Source organism: Camarhynchus parvulus, chromosome 2 (assembly GCF_901933205.1).
Source record: "Camarhynchus parvulus chromosome 2, STF_HiC, whole genome shotgun sequence".
Lineage (NCBI taxonomy): Eukaryota > Metazoa > Chordata > Aves > Passeriformes > Thraupidae > Camarhynchus > Camarhynchus parvulus.
The window spans coordinates 147,309,242-147,326,560 of NC_044572.1; the positions used below are offsets into that span (position 1 = coordinate 147,309,242).

Consider the following 17,319-nt stretch of genomic DNA (forward strand, 5'->3'; position numbering starts at 1 on the left):
CTTTTAGCTCATTCTTTATAAAAAAAGGCAAAAAATGCCAAACTTCAAGTCAACAAATTATCCAGGAAATCTATTTATCAGACACCATCAAGCCTCAGAAAGGTAAAAGCACTCTGCCTTTCAACAGAAGATTCACAAAAAATTTATGAGACCTGTTATTTTTTATCATGAGCTCTAAGGAACAATCTAAGGATTTTTCAACTTACAAAAAACTCCAATTCTGTTTGATACCATTCTGTTTATAAATCTGGCTGAAGGAAAAGTAACAGAGATAGAATCATTTTCTTAAAATAACCACAGTCCAGTGATTTAAAGAATACCAAAATCAAGAGTTTAATGTTCTGCTGCATGTGTGCACTTAACTGTTCTGCCTATTTCCAATTCGCTTTTAAGTGGAATAATTTTAATTCCTAATTTAGTTTCATTAAAATTCATGAGAGTCACCTTACAATACAAATAAAACCCTTGACTGGGCACTCTGGACATACCCATCTACTCTGTTTATGTCAATTCCTAATTTGTACTTAATGAACTCAAGTTTATGTTATGTCAGAAGAGCTAATCAATATTAAACACAAAAATAAAAAAGCACAAACCCATTCAAAACATACTTCATCCTAATTAACCAGCTGGACCATTTCATAAAAATGAGAGCCAGGCTCTGTAAGTACAGGGATCTGACACTACTTATGTTGTAATGTGAGAATGGACTTCAATTTCAATTAGGGCATGGTGAAAACTCTGTGCATGTTCTGCATTATTGCTGTAATGCTCACAGAGTCCTGCTGGGAAAAGCTCCATGGTTCCCTCTGCACAGGACCATGGAAAAAAACTGCTTAACAGGACCAGCTCTGTGTCATCACAGGTAAACACACAACAGATTTCAGCTTGAAAGGTCACAGAGCATCACTATTCCAGATTCAAACTCCTTTCCATCCTAGACCAAGTGAAAAAACTCCAGAAAAAGGCTAAAAATTACAACCATTATGTGCCACTGATGGGCAGGAGAGTTTAAGGGCACCATCATAATTTTGGTCCTTGTTGCAGTGAGGAATTTGTGGGGGACATCCTACTGATGGTGCTGTGTGTCCTGAAATCTCACTGGAGAGAACAGGGAAAAGGAAACCCAACCATCTTCTGTTAATCCAGACAGCAGCAGAACATCCCTTCCCACTCAAAATGTAAGATCTAACTGGGCACAGTAAAGACTGAGGAGACAGGAGATTCTGACAACTGCAGAGCACCCAAACCTCTGTTCTTTCTCTGGCCATGATGGTTTGCAGGACTCTATTGAATGTGCATTTGCACACAAAGAAAAAACATCAGGCAGACTTTACATCAGGACTGTGGATGGATGTGTAGGGGAGGAGCATGACCGAAGGAAAGAATTTCTTTTTCCAGGAGCCTTCAGGTGGTTAGAGAAAGTTTCATTGCTTAGAATTTCTGTAATATGACCAGATATATGTAATATATTTTAAAAACCCCACAACAACTACAACAAAATTCAATCTCCTTTAAAACCTCAAATATTACTTCATCTATAATATGAGAGATTGATTTTCTATCTCTGTGATAGAAAAAAAAAATCCTACACTTTCATAAACTTACAAATTTCAAATAATTTACAACTCTCTCCCACAGCACCTGCAGAGAATGGCCCAAATGCTACAGCCAATAATTTAAATAATGTTGTACCCTGACTCCTTGTGAAACCTACAGAAATCACAGCCTGAGCTGCAGATTCTCTTCATCCTTACAAATCCAAATAGCATCAACTTAGAATTCTCCAAATTGCATCACTGCAGACTGAAAATGAGATGGCAGAATGTGAACACCATTCTTCCTGCAGATTATCTATGAAAAACAAAAGAAAGGAAGGAGAGAGTGCACCAGGCTTTCAGGGCAGGCAGGGAAAGAATATTGGTAAGCGTTGAACACATCTGAAATTCAGAAACCTGTGGACTTTGGGGAATTCTTGTTTTTAAGGCAGAGCTCCATTCTGGAAACTCAACAGTAAATATTTACTGTGATGGCTTTGGCTTGATAAATTTTTTATGATTTCATTGGTCCTTCCTTTTATTGAAAAAGAAAAGGAAACAAAAATGTTTCTGCATCTAAATTCCAAATGAGAGATTCTTAACCAACAGCACCCACTATCAATGACACCTACCAGAAATATTCTGCAGATAAACTATCAAAAATTCCTGGTTTGGTTTTTCATGCTTTTTTCCCCTCAAAGTATTTTCAGCATAGAGCTGGCACCAGTTTGTTGACTCATAATAAAATTTAAAGCAAAGTTAGAAAGGAACTGAGGTTTGATGCCACAAATGGAAAGCAACCATTGGGCACTAAAGTTTCCTCACTCACTGGCACCAGTCAGCTCCCACCTGCCAACACCTCAGTGGTGACTCTGAGCAGCAACACCTCTAATACTGATTTTTAATTGCCAATTCAGTTGCAATCCACAGCTCAGAGCAAGTATTTCTGCTGAACTACTACCACAGTACTTCCTCCACAGGAGCAAAATCAAATCTAAAGAGAATTTCCACCTAATTCTATAGATTATTGCTGCTCATGCAGAAGTTGGAATGTTACTGAGAACAGAAAAAGTCCAAAGCAGGCAATGACAAATTAAATAGAGAAATGAATGGGGGGAAATCTGTGTGAAAGGCATTTCTTGTGCTGGCAAGTGAAATATGGTGCTCAGCCCTTTCTCTCAACTGAGAGATGGTTGACTGAATACCAGACTCAAGAAAATTTGCCCCCCAGACAAGTGCTCAAAGTTCTGTGTGGCAAATAACACAATTTTAGCTCAAGAATTTTCTTAGACCAAGAGCATGTTAAGGAAGTATAAATCAAGGATATAAGGGCCCACCTGCAGAGATGCAATCATTACATGCTCCATGTAAAGGAAAATAAAGCTTCCATAGAAGAACACAAAGCATCATCATAATTTGTGAGCAAGGCTCACATACACTGTGCTTTCAGGTCTTTTCCAAATTCCCTTAGTACAGTAAAAATGACACTAAGGAGATCTCAGCACTTAATAGAAGATGAAATGTCAGTGCTACAGGCAGTTTGCTCCCAAGGAACTGCAGATGCTGACTGCAGTGACTGAAGAAATACCAGACAGTAGCACTACAGACTCCTCCTTAAATCTACAACACTTAAAAACTAAAAACTAAGGGAAAAAAATAGCATGAAGACCAGACTCAAAAATATACAAATTCAGAACATAATCTTTCCGTTTTAGCTTCTGAATGGCTCCTAGAACACAATTCTCATTAATGAGTATAATTTCTTATGCAACTAGGGCTTGAAATTTGAAAAATAATTTATTCTAGGTGTGTAACCTTCCAATACACCTTCCTTTGGAAAAAAAAATACAGATTACTTGCCCAATGGTAAATATGATTTATTCCCAAATCCTATCCTATTCCTGATCTGGCTTCTCACCCAAATTCCCATCAGCAGCTCTGGCTCCATACATTCCTGAGTGTTGAGCCATTTTTTCTGACTTTAGCCCCTTTTCTCACCCATTGCCTCATGTTTTCTGGTTTGAGTGTGGGATTTTTTTCCTTAAACCTACTATAAACCCCAATTCTGTTAAGTTCTCTCTGCCTCCCTCCCTCATTCCTCTTCTTCTCTGACCACTCTAATACTCAGCTCTGAGCAACAATCAGTACAATTCTCAAACTCTTATAATAAAAAAATTAAATAAAAATGTGCTACTTCATCAGTCCCATCTCACAAAAGGCACCAGAAGATCTGTCTCAACAAAATTAATTTCTCCAGTTCTTCTACTGGGTGGAATGCTGAAAATCTTTCAAGAGCTTTGTGTAAGTAAACCATGGATGAGGAATTTCAACTGCCTAGCTGTAACTAATTAAACGCTCTGGCAGTAACAAGGAGAAAGCGAGTTTCTCTAATTAACCACACACTTTTCAAGGGCAGCAGGTGACCCTGGCAATGCTCAAGCTCCTGACAACAGCAGAGATGTCCCCAAAAACGTGCAGAATTGGATCAACCTCAAAAAGTCCTGCAAGCTTTTAATCCAAGCACGTGGGATATGCTGGTCCAGGAACATGTTTCAGATACAAATACAGGGCATGGACACAGCTGAATCTTTTTTATTTTAAGGAAAAGACTAAAAAGTGAGCACTGGGAAGGAAATGGAGATGCCTAAATAGCTGAAACCAAGGAAGATGAGACTCAAATACATCAAGCTTCCACTTTGGAGCAATTTGTGAACACAAGGACTGCGTCTATGTTTAGCACTGAGCTCCAAACCCAGTCCTGGCATTTGGAAATGCACACAGCTCTGCCTGTGTATTCATCTGGCTATCAAAATTAATATAGATTAGCACTTTCTTGAGCTTTATTTACAATGGTCTAACAAAAGAATTCCTGTCATTTTTGCTTCTTCCTCTCATCACTGAATCTACAGCCCATGGTTCCACATGGCAACCTGACAAAGAATAAAGTCTATATTAAAAAAAAAGAGGCTTAAAGGATGATTTCGTGTAAAAAGAATGAGGCTTAATAGCAGTGTTGGGAGAAGCATTTGGTGCATCTATGTCCATGGGCTGAATATCCTCCTGCCCACTTGCTCTCAGGAGGATAAAAGGAAAAAAAAACCACTCCCACACAGCTAAAGAGGAAAAGCAGACACTTCTGGATACCTTCAAATCCTGTAATTCTACTTGGGAAGACAAAAATCTCCAATCTAATAGAAAAAAAAATCTGGCAGTTAAATGACAGAAGCATTTATTCCTCTCTTTATTCACCCCCAAGGAAAGAACAGCACTGCCGGAATCTGGGGTTTGAGATGTGCACAACTCCTTAGCATGGAGTCTCTGGTCCCAGCTCCCTGAAGGACTTGGATCTTGATATCCTCAAAGGGTTAATTCAAGGTGAGTATTGTGTCAAAATTGAAAACAAATTCTTTCTCTCTAATGTCTTTAGTGTCTGGCACAATCTTAGTCTGCCATGAAAGGTCCATGTTAAGAAATGAAGGTAAGAATTTGAACATGTCAACAAATGTTTACAAAGTTTTCTGCCTGTAGAAAACACTACCTCATTATTATTAGTATTAGTATTATTAAAAAGTAATAATAAATTGAATTTTTACATGAAAATAATTGGTGGGATAAAGTGCACAGTGATATCACAGAATCATAGATTCACTAAGGTTGTAAAAGACTTCCAAGACCATCAAGTCCAACCATGGACTTGAGACAGGCAGGGAGAGATCCATTTGCTTTGCAGAAAGAGATTTATACATTGCACTCTCACTGGACAGTATCAATCTCTTCACTCATGGCTAACCTGTCTTATTTTCTGATATACAAAATGTCCTTTAAGGTTTTGCATTTTCATAGATGATATGACTGTCCTCTTTTTGGTTTTTTTTGCTAAAACATAAATCCTATACTTTTGTCTGCATGTCAATCCTGAAGCAAATCTGCATCCACTGGGATACTTCATTGATCAAGGTAGAATTCCTAATTTTGCCCAAGTAAGAAAAGGAGACTCTCCCTGTAGATATTGTTCCTTAGAGCACCAAACAGTGCAGTAATTGATAGCAGGAGCCCTGATACATGCATTACAAAAAGGATATGCATATGTAATGATCTTGTAGTGCATATGTAATCATCCTCCTGGACCAACTGCAGCACACACTCTCCATGCTAATTTTTCTCTTCTCTATTCCACTGAAAATACACTTGGCAACTACAAAAGCCAGGATAAAATTCTTAACAACTGATTAAGCAATGAAATAAATTGTGCCTCTGCAGCAAGTCAGACCTTTACATGTGCAAATACAAACAAAGCCCACATTGCCACTCCTGTTAAGCTTCTCTATCAGTCTGCCACACAATTCAATGTCATTTTTAGCACCTGTGTTAACAGGTGACTTTCCACACCCAGTTTAGTGAAGAAGGTGCCTGTTGAGCGCAGCTCTGGTGCAGTGTTACTCAAGCAACTTTCAGCAGCAATTCTTGCACCACACCAGGGTTTATGGAGCTCATCCATCCACATTTCTGTCTAGTTAAACCCCTGAACAATGAAAGTGCTGCATCTCTCAGCAAAAATAGCACAATGGCAAGTAGCTGAAGCTAAATATAGCTCCTGTAGGCATATACTGGGAATTAAATAGTACATTTTACCCCTCCCCAATCCTAAATCAGTAAGCTTCAACAAGGAATCTCTAGTGAATACACACAGGAGCTCAATAAATCCCCCTTAAGCTTACAAGGCATATTCTGAATCTGTGCAGGCTAAAAATAGCCATGTTTATAATGAGAATCGAGATGTGAGCAGAATAATATTAAGTTTAAAGGCAGGGCTGGTGTAGTCATTCTGCATTAACAAATAGGGTGAATCAAAGGTCGCTCTGACAAACAGATACACAGGCTGACAGATAAAATACAATATCCAGCAATCTTGTACTGAAGAGCATTCATCTCTCATTAAACTCTGCATTTCCTAATTGACTATTGCAGCCACACATTCACAAGTGATTTTGTGCACATTTTTTAGCAGGAATACAAGTTGTTAGTTCCTAAAGACAGAAGGTAGGAATACACAGCATAATTCCCCTGGACAATATTCCCTCCTAGAGTTTCAATCTCCTCTGGAAATATTCAGGAAATACATAATTATTTTTGTTGTATTAATCACAGAATTCTGCCTTCTTTAATTAAGGGCAAATTGCATCCAGGCCTCCTGGGTCCCACTATTGCAGCTGGATGCCCAAGGGGCTGATGCCCATTCTCAGCTGCCTCAGAGGTTTTACCTCCCTCAGCCTGGGTCCCAGCACTGCTGACCACAGCTATCACAGCATCTCATTCTTGGATGAGCTACAGATGAGAGATTAAAAATAATTTAAACACAAGTAACTTTTACATGGAACATTCCCATGGAGAGTTTTCTGTCTGCTGACACTAAACTGCAAAATGTGTTAGAAAAACATGCTGGGGAACAAACCCTGCATGCTGGTCTTGGAGGATGAGAAGGAATGGAGGGGCAAGGCAGAACACATGTTCCTTAACAGCTTCTCTGATTCTGAAATCAAAGAATGGCATCAGTTGGAAGGGACCTTAAAGACCATCTCATTCCAACACCCCTGGCATGGGGACACCTTCCACTAAACCAAGCTGCTCAGAGCCCATCAGTTTGTTCTAGAGCACTTCTGGAAATGGGGCAGCCCCAGCTTCTCTAGGCAACCTGTGCTAGGGCCTCACCATCCTCATAGTAAAGAATGTTTTTGCTTTCATCTAAAGCAAGCCTACTCTCTTTCAGCTGGAAGCCATTCATTCCTCTTTGTCCTGTCACTCCAGGCCATTGCAGGCTCTGTCCATCTTTCCTGTTGGCTCCCTGCAGGTACTGGAAGGCCACATTGAGGTCATCCCAAGACATCTCTTCTCCAGGCTGAATACTCCAAATTCTCTCAGTCTTTCCTCACAGCAGAGCTGCTCCATCCCTCCAATCATCTTGGTGGCTTCCTCTGGAGATGCTGCAACAGCTCCACATCCTTCCTGTGCTGGGCCCCTGATCTGGACACAGCACTGCAGGTGGGGTCTGACCAGAGCAGAGGGGCAGAATCCCCTCCCTTGATCAGCTGCTCACAGTGCTTTGGATAAATCCTGCCCTGACTCTGAAATAGGAAGGTAGAAAGAGAGAATAAATGCAGGGACACATGTGGATGAAGAAATCACAGACACAGACACACCCTTCCAAGGGGAAACTTCTCTATGTGGAGACCACCTGGTTCTCCCAGCAAAGCTAGGAACGTGCTGGGTGCTGTAAAGCAGCATCACTGCACCTATTTCCTCACTGAAACCTTAGGTTATAGGGTACATATGTTGTTAGGGGTATAGGGTATTATTATATGATACATTTGTACATTGAACCTGTTCAGTTCACCCTCCAGGCAGAGTCCCCAAGAGCAAAGGCACAAATGCTGGCAGATCCCTTCTCACTAAAGGCACACCCTGGTGAGAGGTGAATAAAACCAAAATGTGGGCATAGCAAAGAAACGTCTCCAGCATAAAAACCCCACATGTCCTGAAACCCTAAATGAAGTTACATATAAACCCAGTCACAATTCAGAAAGAACTTCAGTAAAAACCAGAAACAAGTGCTGAAGAAGTGACTCCCAGCTGGGACTGACACCTCTGCTCAGTGCTGCTGCTCATTCACAGGCAGGTCACCTCTCACTTTGGAGAGAGTGAGCACAGGACTTTCTTTGGCTTCACAGCACATCTGGCTGCTCCAGACTCAGCAAACAAGCATTGCCTCCCAGAACATATTCCCAGTTTACCAAGTGAGACTTTTATAAAGCTCCACAACACTACTAAGTTCTGCAAATGGTAAGTCCAGGGTGAGTCCTCCTCCAACCTTCCCACAAAAGCAACACCACCAAGCCTGAATAGGCTGATATGCAACAACCTCAAGTCCCTGGGTAACACCACAAAGTTATTCAGTTTTTTTTCATGCCAAACATTTCTATACTGTTTCGCTCTTCCTCAACCCCCTCCCTGTTCCTTCTATTTCCACCATGTCCTTTGTGAGAAAAGAGGGTAAGATTGCACACAAATAGAGGTAAAGAAAAAAACTTGTTATGTTCTCTATTCCTTTACTTTCTAATATTCTATTCCTAATATTCTGTTTGCCTTTGTAGAGCTTCTCATGCTTCCAAGATCTCTACCCTGCACTGCAATGGTTAATTCAGAGTTCATCGTTGTGCATTTGGAATTAAGACTCCAGATTTTTCATGTGCATTAACTTCACCATGCACATGTGGATCAGTGCTGATCTTCACCTCAAACTTTAACCCCCCACTCCTATTGCAGGATAAGCCTGTAATCCCTAAGAGCTGGTTTCCATGTGTGCTACTCTTGCTGATTTTTGGCATATTCGTAATCACCCTAATGCCCAGATCCTTTAAGAACGTGCACAGGCACAACACAATCCCAAGGAATTAGGCAGCAGACCACACTGCAGTGTGCAAATGAGCCCCTTATCCTACCTTGAACCAGCTCAACTCATGATGGGACCTTCATTTTCATCTCACAGCACACTGGCCTCTCTCAAAGAGCTTTTTGTAGAGTCTCTGGGAGTGTTTTAGGAATCAAGTGAGCAGTATCAATGATTTTGTCTTTGTTCAGGAGCTCTGAACATGCTTCAAAGAACTGGGACAGATTTGCCTACCATGATGCTGCCCTTCATTAACAAACCCATTTCAACAGTACCCCAACAAATGTATCCTATAATAATAGCCTATACCCCTAACAACATATGCACCCTAAAACCCAACACCATAACCCTGGAACTCTGCAGTTTCATTTCTGGTTTTACGACATTTACCAACAGTAAGTGTAAAGTAACTTTTAATTGCTCTGCTTCCCCAATGGCAACATACAACTTAAGTTGTCAAAGTTACAAACGTTTGAACCACAAAATAATTGAAAATAATATTCCAGACTAAGAAGGAAGAATCACATACACCCCACTACGGGCACAAGGTCTTACAGAGGTCCAGAATTTCTGTTTTACATCACAGGGATCCATCCCATACAAATGGTTTTAGGAAGGTATCAAATCCACTCACTGTTCAAAACACTCTGCAGAAGAAGCCAGTTCCCTTCACTATGTGTACAATTTTTTTTTCATAATATTATTGTAGTACACTCTGAAGAAAAAATATACTCACACCCTAAAAGATAAAAATCCTCATCTTCAATAACTGAGGTATCTTTAAAAGAAACAATGCATCCAGCAAACCAGGAAAAAAAATCAATTCTATAAAAGATTCTTGGAACTGATAAGATTTCTATAGGAGAGCTCTTTGGAATTCTTGGGTTAAATAATCCTCATTTTTTTTTAGGAATTCCTCTGATTAGAAGGGATAAGCCCAATTAGTGAATTTTCAAAAGTAGAAGCAAATGAAGAAAGGGGCTTTAAAAGAGGAATGCTTGAACAATTTTATCTATAGATCTGTTTATTCAGCACAGACATTAACACATAAATATGAGAGACTAAGCACTTCAGATTTTTCAGCTGCTGCTTGGGTTGGAAAAAATTGCTCCAGTAGCACAATCAGTTTTAAAATCAGTAAAGTTACTGAGCTAAATTTATCACTGATTTAATGAGTTTAATGTGGAATGAATAGTGCAAATTCCTTCTCCTTAATATGATGATCAAAACTAACAGAATAAGAAAATAGTGAAATTAGTTTTCAAGAACTAAGACTTCAGAAATTAAATCTGTCCTCTACTCTGGCTAGAAATGGGTTCTTTGAGTTGCACAAAAACAACCCTTTCCATTCTGATACATCTTCTTTCCCTGGGCAGGCCCTTCTAAAGTCAATCTGCCAAGCAACCAAGCCTTTAGTTACACCATTAAAACAGACAGTCAGTGCTCCTATAAACTCTCTGTATGTGATTCCCCCAAAAGTTTCCCCTAAGGACAGGGAATCTGGACTTAGCTCTTCAGTAAACATATGAAAAATAATTGCAGATATGATTCAGACATAGAGATGACACTAAAATTAATTTCCAGTCCTCACTGATGCCATTTTGGCACAATTCAGCCAGGTGGACACGGCCTCTGCTGGCTGGCTCCAGTCCCATCTGCACTGAGGAGCCCTGAAGGCTGAGAATACACTTGAAATTCTGTGATGTTACCAAAAAACAGACAAATTTTCCAGAGGCAAAGGTCACAAAGCAAATGAGAGGTGTAACACAGTGCTCTCTCAGAAATATATTTATAAAAGACTTGTCAGTGACAATTTAACCAGTCTGCAGAAAGTGTTTGGCGCTGATTTCTGGGCATGAGCTCAGACTTGAACCATTCCTGTTTTCAAGCTACCACTACTGATACATCTGTATTCTTCACACAAAACAATAATGCTCCAAAAATAACAGATCATCCTACGAAGGGAAGGGAAGGGAAGGGAAGGGAAGGGAAGGGAAGGGAAGGGAAGGGAAGGGAAGGGAAGGGAAGGGAAGGGAAGGGAAGGGAAGGGAAGGGAAGGGAAGGGAAGGGAAGGGAAGGGAAGGGAAGGGAAGGGAAGGGAAGGGAAGGGAAGGGAAGGGAAGGGAAGCTGGTACCTGATGTTTAAACAACTATTTTGATTTTATTTAGGATGCCAACTTGATTCCCAGCCTAAGTGGTTAGCACACACTTAAAACGATTACAAATGCTTACTTAAAAAACACACTGAGTCATCTCTGAGCGCTTCATAAATATGCAGCAGGAAACTCCCAAACAGTGACTCATCACTTCAGAGGTTTAAAACATAATCATGCATTTTCCAACTGTTACTCATACTCGATTAACTCCTAAGCAAAACCTATCCTTGTTCTGTGAATTCCACTTGACCACCCAATAAGCTTGGCAGAAAAAAGAGCACAATGGGAAAATACAACCAAAAGCAGAAAACTGGGAAGAGTGTTGATTCTTAACAGCTCCTGTGGAAACGCCATTTCATCTAAACATACTTTGAATATTCTTTATCTTACAACTGATGCCATGTGTGGCTTTTGTCTTTACCTTATTTTGAATGAATGACAGGAAAACAAACAAACAACCAACTACACAAATTTGAAATTTGTTTTAATCTAGAAAAAAATAAAAACAACATGCAACAACTCCAAGTTTTTTCTATTTGTGCACAACTATTTAGCGTTGCAATTCAAGAATCCATACTCACTCCTGGTCAGACAATGCACTGAGATGCTCTAGCTACCTATTCCTACAGAATTATGATGCTAAGAATACATGTTTAATGGGTTTCTCTGCTAAACATCACCACAATAATTCTATTTCATCCTGAAATTTATTTTTTTAAATTTTGACATAACTAAAAATGTTGTTACCACAAATATTGTGATTTCTGTAAAGTTAACAAGAACTCCTTATAATTTTCCTAAATCTTAGTAAAATACTGGCTTTGTTAGAAATAATTTCACCAAAAGGCAGGTTAATGCATCCACATTGTAAAAAACACAGAGGTGTCACTGCTTCCCATTTACAGCAGCAACACCAGCTAAAAGACAGGAATAATTTTGGGTATGATCCAAGGCAATTACACAATAGTCAGTAGTCAAAAAAAACAGTCTCCTATTCTTGAAATATTTGTACAGAGTACTAAATTTTCAGAGAGAAAAAGAGAGCAGGGAAAAAAGACAATTCAAATAATTACGACAGAACAGCAATTTCATTTTCAAATTCCATTTTATTTAACCAGAATGATGGGTCTTTGCTTTATTTAAAACCATTTTTTGTTATGTCTTTAGTTTGTTTGGGAGATTTCAGGTGTTTTGAGATTTCTTGGGTGTGTTTTTTTGGTTTTTTGTGGTTTTGGTGGGGTTTTTTGACAGGAGTAATTATGTTAAAATTAGATTTTTTTTGAAATTAGATTTTTTTATAAAGTGTCAAAATACATAATTTCAGCCATCCAGAATTCCTTCTATGCCCACTCCCCTTTTTTTAAGCTCAATAATTAGAACATCGTCAGGAATTGTATCATTTAAAGGTCAGGAACTGTTTGGAAATAAATTTGTTTGACATCCTCATTAACAGAAGAAAAACAGCAGCCAAAAGTTGCTTTTAAAAGTCAAGCAACAGCAAAGCATCAATACTTGACTCCATATTCCTGCATCTACATGACAAGTGTCACACCCTGCTTTAAAAAATATAATAAGATTATAAAGAATCAAGTTGTTCTTGTCCATCTCTAAGATTTTAATTTTATCACACCAAATGGTAAACAATCTGTTTGGCAACTTATGATCTATTTTTACCAGGTAGCAGGAGCGTAACTTTTTCCCATTGAAATAAAGACACACAAGAAATCCGTTTAAACATATCATCATCACAGCTTTAACATAGGAAAAGTGTAAATTACTCCTAAGGTCTCTGCTTGAGGGTTGATTGGTAATTGTTTGCCTAAGGCAACCCACCTGCATTCAACCCAGGTCAGAAAGAAAAAGAAGCTACGTGGTTTTAAAAAAAGGAAAGTAACTTAGCATAGACAAATGCTAGAACAGGTTGCCCAAAGAGCTTATAAAGTGTCCATTCTTGGAGATATCCAAAATCTGACTGGACATGGCCATGAGAAACCTGCTGTAGCTGACCATGCCTTGACCAGGTGTGCTGGGCCAGACCATATTGAGACATCCTTTCCAAGAGAAATGATACTGTGATAGCAAATTGGAAGGTGCACTCCATCCATGACCAGACATTCAAGTCCATAACATCAGATTAGAGACATAAATAAAATCCACCCTTCCTCAAAAGCACTGGCAGCACAGACATCCTATCCTCAGCACTCCCTCCTTCACTTTAAAACTCTGCAGGCTTTTTGCCACATTTCTTACCAATGTAAACCCATTTTGTCACCAGAGAGAGACAATGACCCAATTTTTGCAGCTTCAGCGAGTGTCCCTGGCTGCTGAGGTCTAACATCCTGATGGCAGAGCTTCCATCCCTTCAGCCAATCCTTTTTCGCCCTTCTCAGTACTCACTTGCTAAACCTCCTTTCATAAGCCTTCTGATCTTTTTCCACAAATGGAAAATTCTCTCTCCTCTCCAGATGGTTCATGTGGCTTTTCTGCTTCCTTTTTCTATCTCTATCAGGGTGGGATTGAAGGCACTGTAGACAATAGTTTGTGTTCAACCTCAGGTATTTATTGTTTCTTATCAATGTTACAGCTCACAGCCATGAGTTCTGCAGTGTTTCATTAGCAAGGCACAAAATGGCAAACAATCTCTGGTTACAAGGTCTTTTAAGGCTAAACTATCCAATTAAGAAATGACACCTAAATTATTTTCCCTTTAAACCCAATAACTGATCACTCAATGCCCACAATGAGGACTTTTCTGTCCAATTACAAAATATCACCCAAACCCATGAAGAAGGTGAAGAAGAGATAAGAAGAACAACCTGTCTCCACCCTTAAACCTCCATCTTGCTTCATACTTATTACTATATTCTAAAACCCCAAACTCTTAAGTTTTCCACTCTGTGTTATTACACACTTCTAACCAACTACACACTCATAATCCCAGTGTTATTAATCAATTTTGGAAGCCTTCTCCACAGCCTCAGGTCAAATGCAGTGTTCTCTTGCAGGTCTGTGCCTTTCAGCACAGAAAGTTTAAAATTCTCAGCATCCAGGGTTCCAACAGTTCAGAACAGGCAGCAGGCAGGACACAGGAGACAGGAATCTTCCTGCCACCTTCTCTGCCACCCAGGGAAGCCCTTGGAAAGAGCACAGCCCACAGCTCCTCTTACCTGAAGGCCTCTCTGAGTTGAGCTGTGTAACACAGGTGAGTGACTGAGCATTTTAAAGGGTTATAATCAACTTCACCACTTTGAAAAGTGCTGTGGACAACAGTCTGCACCATTCCAAGTATACCCCAAATTCATAAAAGTATTTTGTTCATGCTCTCAGGCACTTAAATGCAGCTTTTGTGCTTGATTGATGGAATCCATGTCCATCACTACCTTGAGCTTCTCTCCAGCTTTTCTGTGCACTTCATTGAGCACAAGTGCAAGAACTCCCAAGCTTTTCTCAGCAGGGTTCAGCCACCTGCTTTGCTGAGCTCTGATGTGTGAAGGGAAATATACAAGGTTTCTTTTAAGTTTATTTCCTAATTTTGCTCTAGTTTAATCCTTTCCAACTACATGACATAAAGAGATGCAAGGGTAGGACAAGCAAGTGTTCATGCAAGGTTTATAAAAACATGGTAGAGCTAGACAGCATTTCAGCCTGTTTCCCATTTAATATTTCAAATCATATAGATAGAAAAATGAGAAGGAAAAGTGAGAAGACAACTCTTACAAATTTAAATAAAAGTGGGGTTGCTTTTGACATACATAAATTCCACCTTTTCCATTTACAGGATTGCCAGTTGTCTTGAATTTTGTCACAGGAGACTCCCAGTTTTGATAGACCTGTCATGTGCCCTGTCAAACAAACTTACAAGATATTGTAAAGTGTGTAGAGGGAAGTATCTTTCTACTGTGGCGTGGGGATGACAGCTTTATGAATGATGTCAAGGAAAAATGTTGTTCTACAGAGCAAATATCTGGCGGGTTATTATACACCGCTCACCCACTGCCCACATTACTCAAATGCTTCAGGCCTTGCTCTCCCTTTCTTCCTGCTTCAAATTCAAATATTTTACTTTTTCATAGGCTATTTAAAAAATATAAAGAAAGACCAACACAATTAACAACTTAAGTTTGGTAATTGGAGAGAGAATAATTAGGGGGTTTAGCCATTTAATGGAGAATTTAATAAATACTTAAACTACAAACATCCTGTTAAGTGGCTGCATTAAAGTAATAACACCATGTTATGTCCACTCTCATATTTTGAAGTGCTTCTTTGAAAGCACTGATGAAATAATCAATGCATGAACATGCAAATATAAATCAATAATAAATCCTGGCTTGCACTAAGAGTTCTAATACAAATTCACACCCTAAAAAGTTAAAATCAGTACAATAATGTAAAGAATAGATGCTTTTTACTCCAGATTTCTTGCAGCTCACAGCTCTTAGTACTTGCTAGAATGCATCTTCAAAAATATTTAAGGTAGCATGTTTTAAATGCTTATTTGCTGTTCTGTCTTTCAGTGAAAAAAAGTACTATACAACATGTCTGAAATTTTCCATAGCTGGACACCTGCTCACCTGCATTTAACTGAGATTCACTGCTATAATCTAAAAGGAAAGAGTCTTTATCCTAACTAAGATAAAATTCACCAATGACACATTCTGCAGAGAAAAGTTCTCAGTTCATACTTCTAAAAAATGGCCACATACAGCAACAAACCAGGATATCTAAAGAACAGCGCCAGAACACAAAATACCTCTCCACCCACTCTCCCAGGCACAAATAGCATGAGATTCCTTGAAAATGATAGGAGAAATGGGTGTGAATGTCTTTTTCTGCACAAAATAAAGCTGAATTCTATGTATTCAGTACCCCTCTTTTCTCTGATCCTGCTGAAGGTTTCTCTGAATCCAGAAGAACTTTCACCATTTCCTTCCTTCAAGTGTTCACATCTTCAAAGACCTCCAGCATGTCAAGCATACGGACTGTGAAGCACTGACTTCAAAAGCAAAACAAAAGCCTGGTCCCAGTCTATGGGACACACTCATGTGTCCACTAATTCTGATTACAGTTTCTGTCAGTGTCCAAAGAGCCATCAGGCTCAGCAGTACACTGTGTCCCACACCTGGAGCTCTAAGAAAGAACTGGCATCATGTTTGCCATCTGTCAATCAGTGCACAGGCAGAGAGATGGCTGAAAGCAGGAGGTGACAAACTGCAGCTGGCAATTTAAACCATTACAGCATTTCCTAGAGGTGCTCAGGGTGCAGCAACAGTGATTTTTTTTTTGGTTTTTTTTTTGGTTTTTTTTGGTTTTTTTTTTGTTTTGTTCATTCTCACCACATTATTCTCCACATAACATTTTTCAGCCTGGAAAGAGAAGGCCTCAGGGGGACTTAATTGCAGCCCTCCAGCACCTGAAGGGAACCCGCAAGAAAGATGGAGAGAGACTCTTTACAATGGCATTTAGTGACAAGACAAAGGGGATTGTGGCATTCACATTCTCTGAAAAAATTCCTTCACCCTTCTCCTGGGAAGCTGAGAAGTCTCAGAGAAAAGGAAAACAATTCTTATCTCATTTGCTTCTCCTCTGTTTTGGTCATGTGGAATGTGTTTGGAGATTGTTTACCCAAAGGTGATTGCCTGATTGGATTCTGGTGTGAGTTGTTTTGACTCTTTGGCCAACTGGGGCCAAGCTGTGTTGAAACTCTGGAGAGTCACAAGTTTTCATTATTATCTTTTTAGCATTTTAGTAAGTATCCTTTCTGTATTCTTGAGTATAGTTTAGTATAGCATTTTTTAATATAATACAGTATCATAAAATAATAAATTAGCCTTTTGAGAACATGGAGTCAGATGTATCATTCCTTCCTTCATTGGAGCATCCCTGCAAATAAAATAGGGGATAGCTTCAAATTGAAAGAGAGAAGGTTTAGGTTAGATATTAGGAATAAATTCTTTACTATGAGGGTGGCAAGACAGTGGAACAGGTTGCATGCATTCCATGATTTTATGAAATTCTGTGTTACTCAGTAATACGTTTGATCTACTAACCCATTTTGCTTTAAATCTTCCCTGATTTGCAGCAATGTGCCACCTTAGAAAAGATCACTCTGAATTCACTGAAAAGCCCATCATTGTAATGCAGAGGAAATTATCAAACCATGAATTATGTTAACAGAATT

General features: G+C 39.3%; 1 protein-coding gene across 6 annotated transcripts in view; it reads right to left on the bottom strand.

Moving 5' to 3' along the window:
- The window catches only part of TRAPPC9 (trafficking protein particle complex 9), a 441,577-nt gene that overhangs the window by 300,967 nt on the left and 123,291 nt on the right, over positions 1-17,319 (bottom strand). The gene's annotated exons all lie outside the window — the stretch shown is intronic.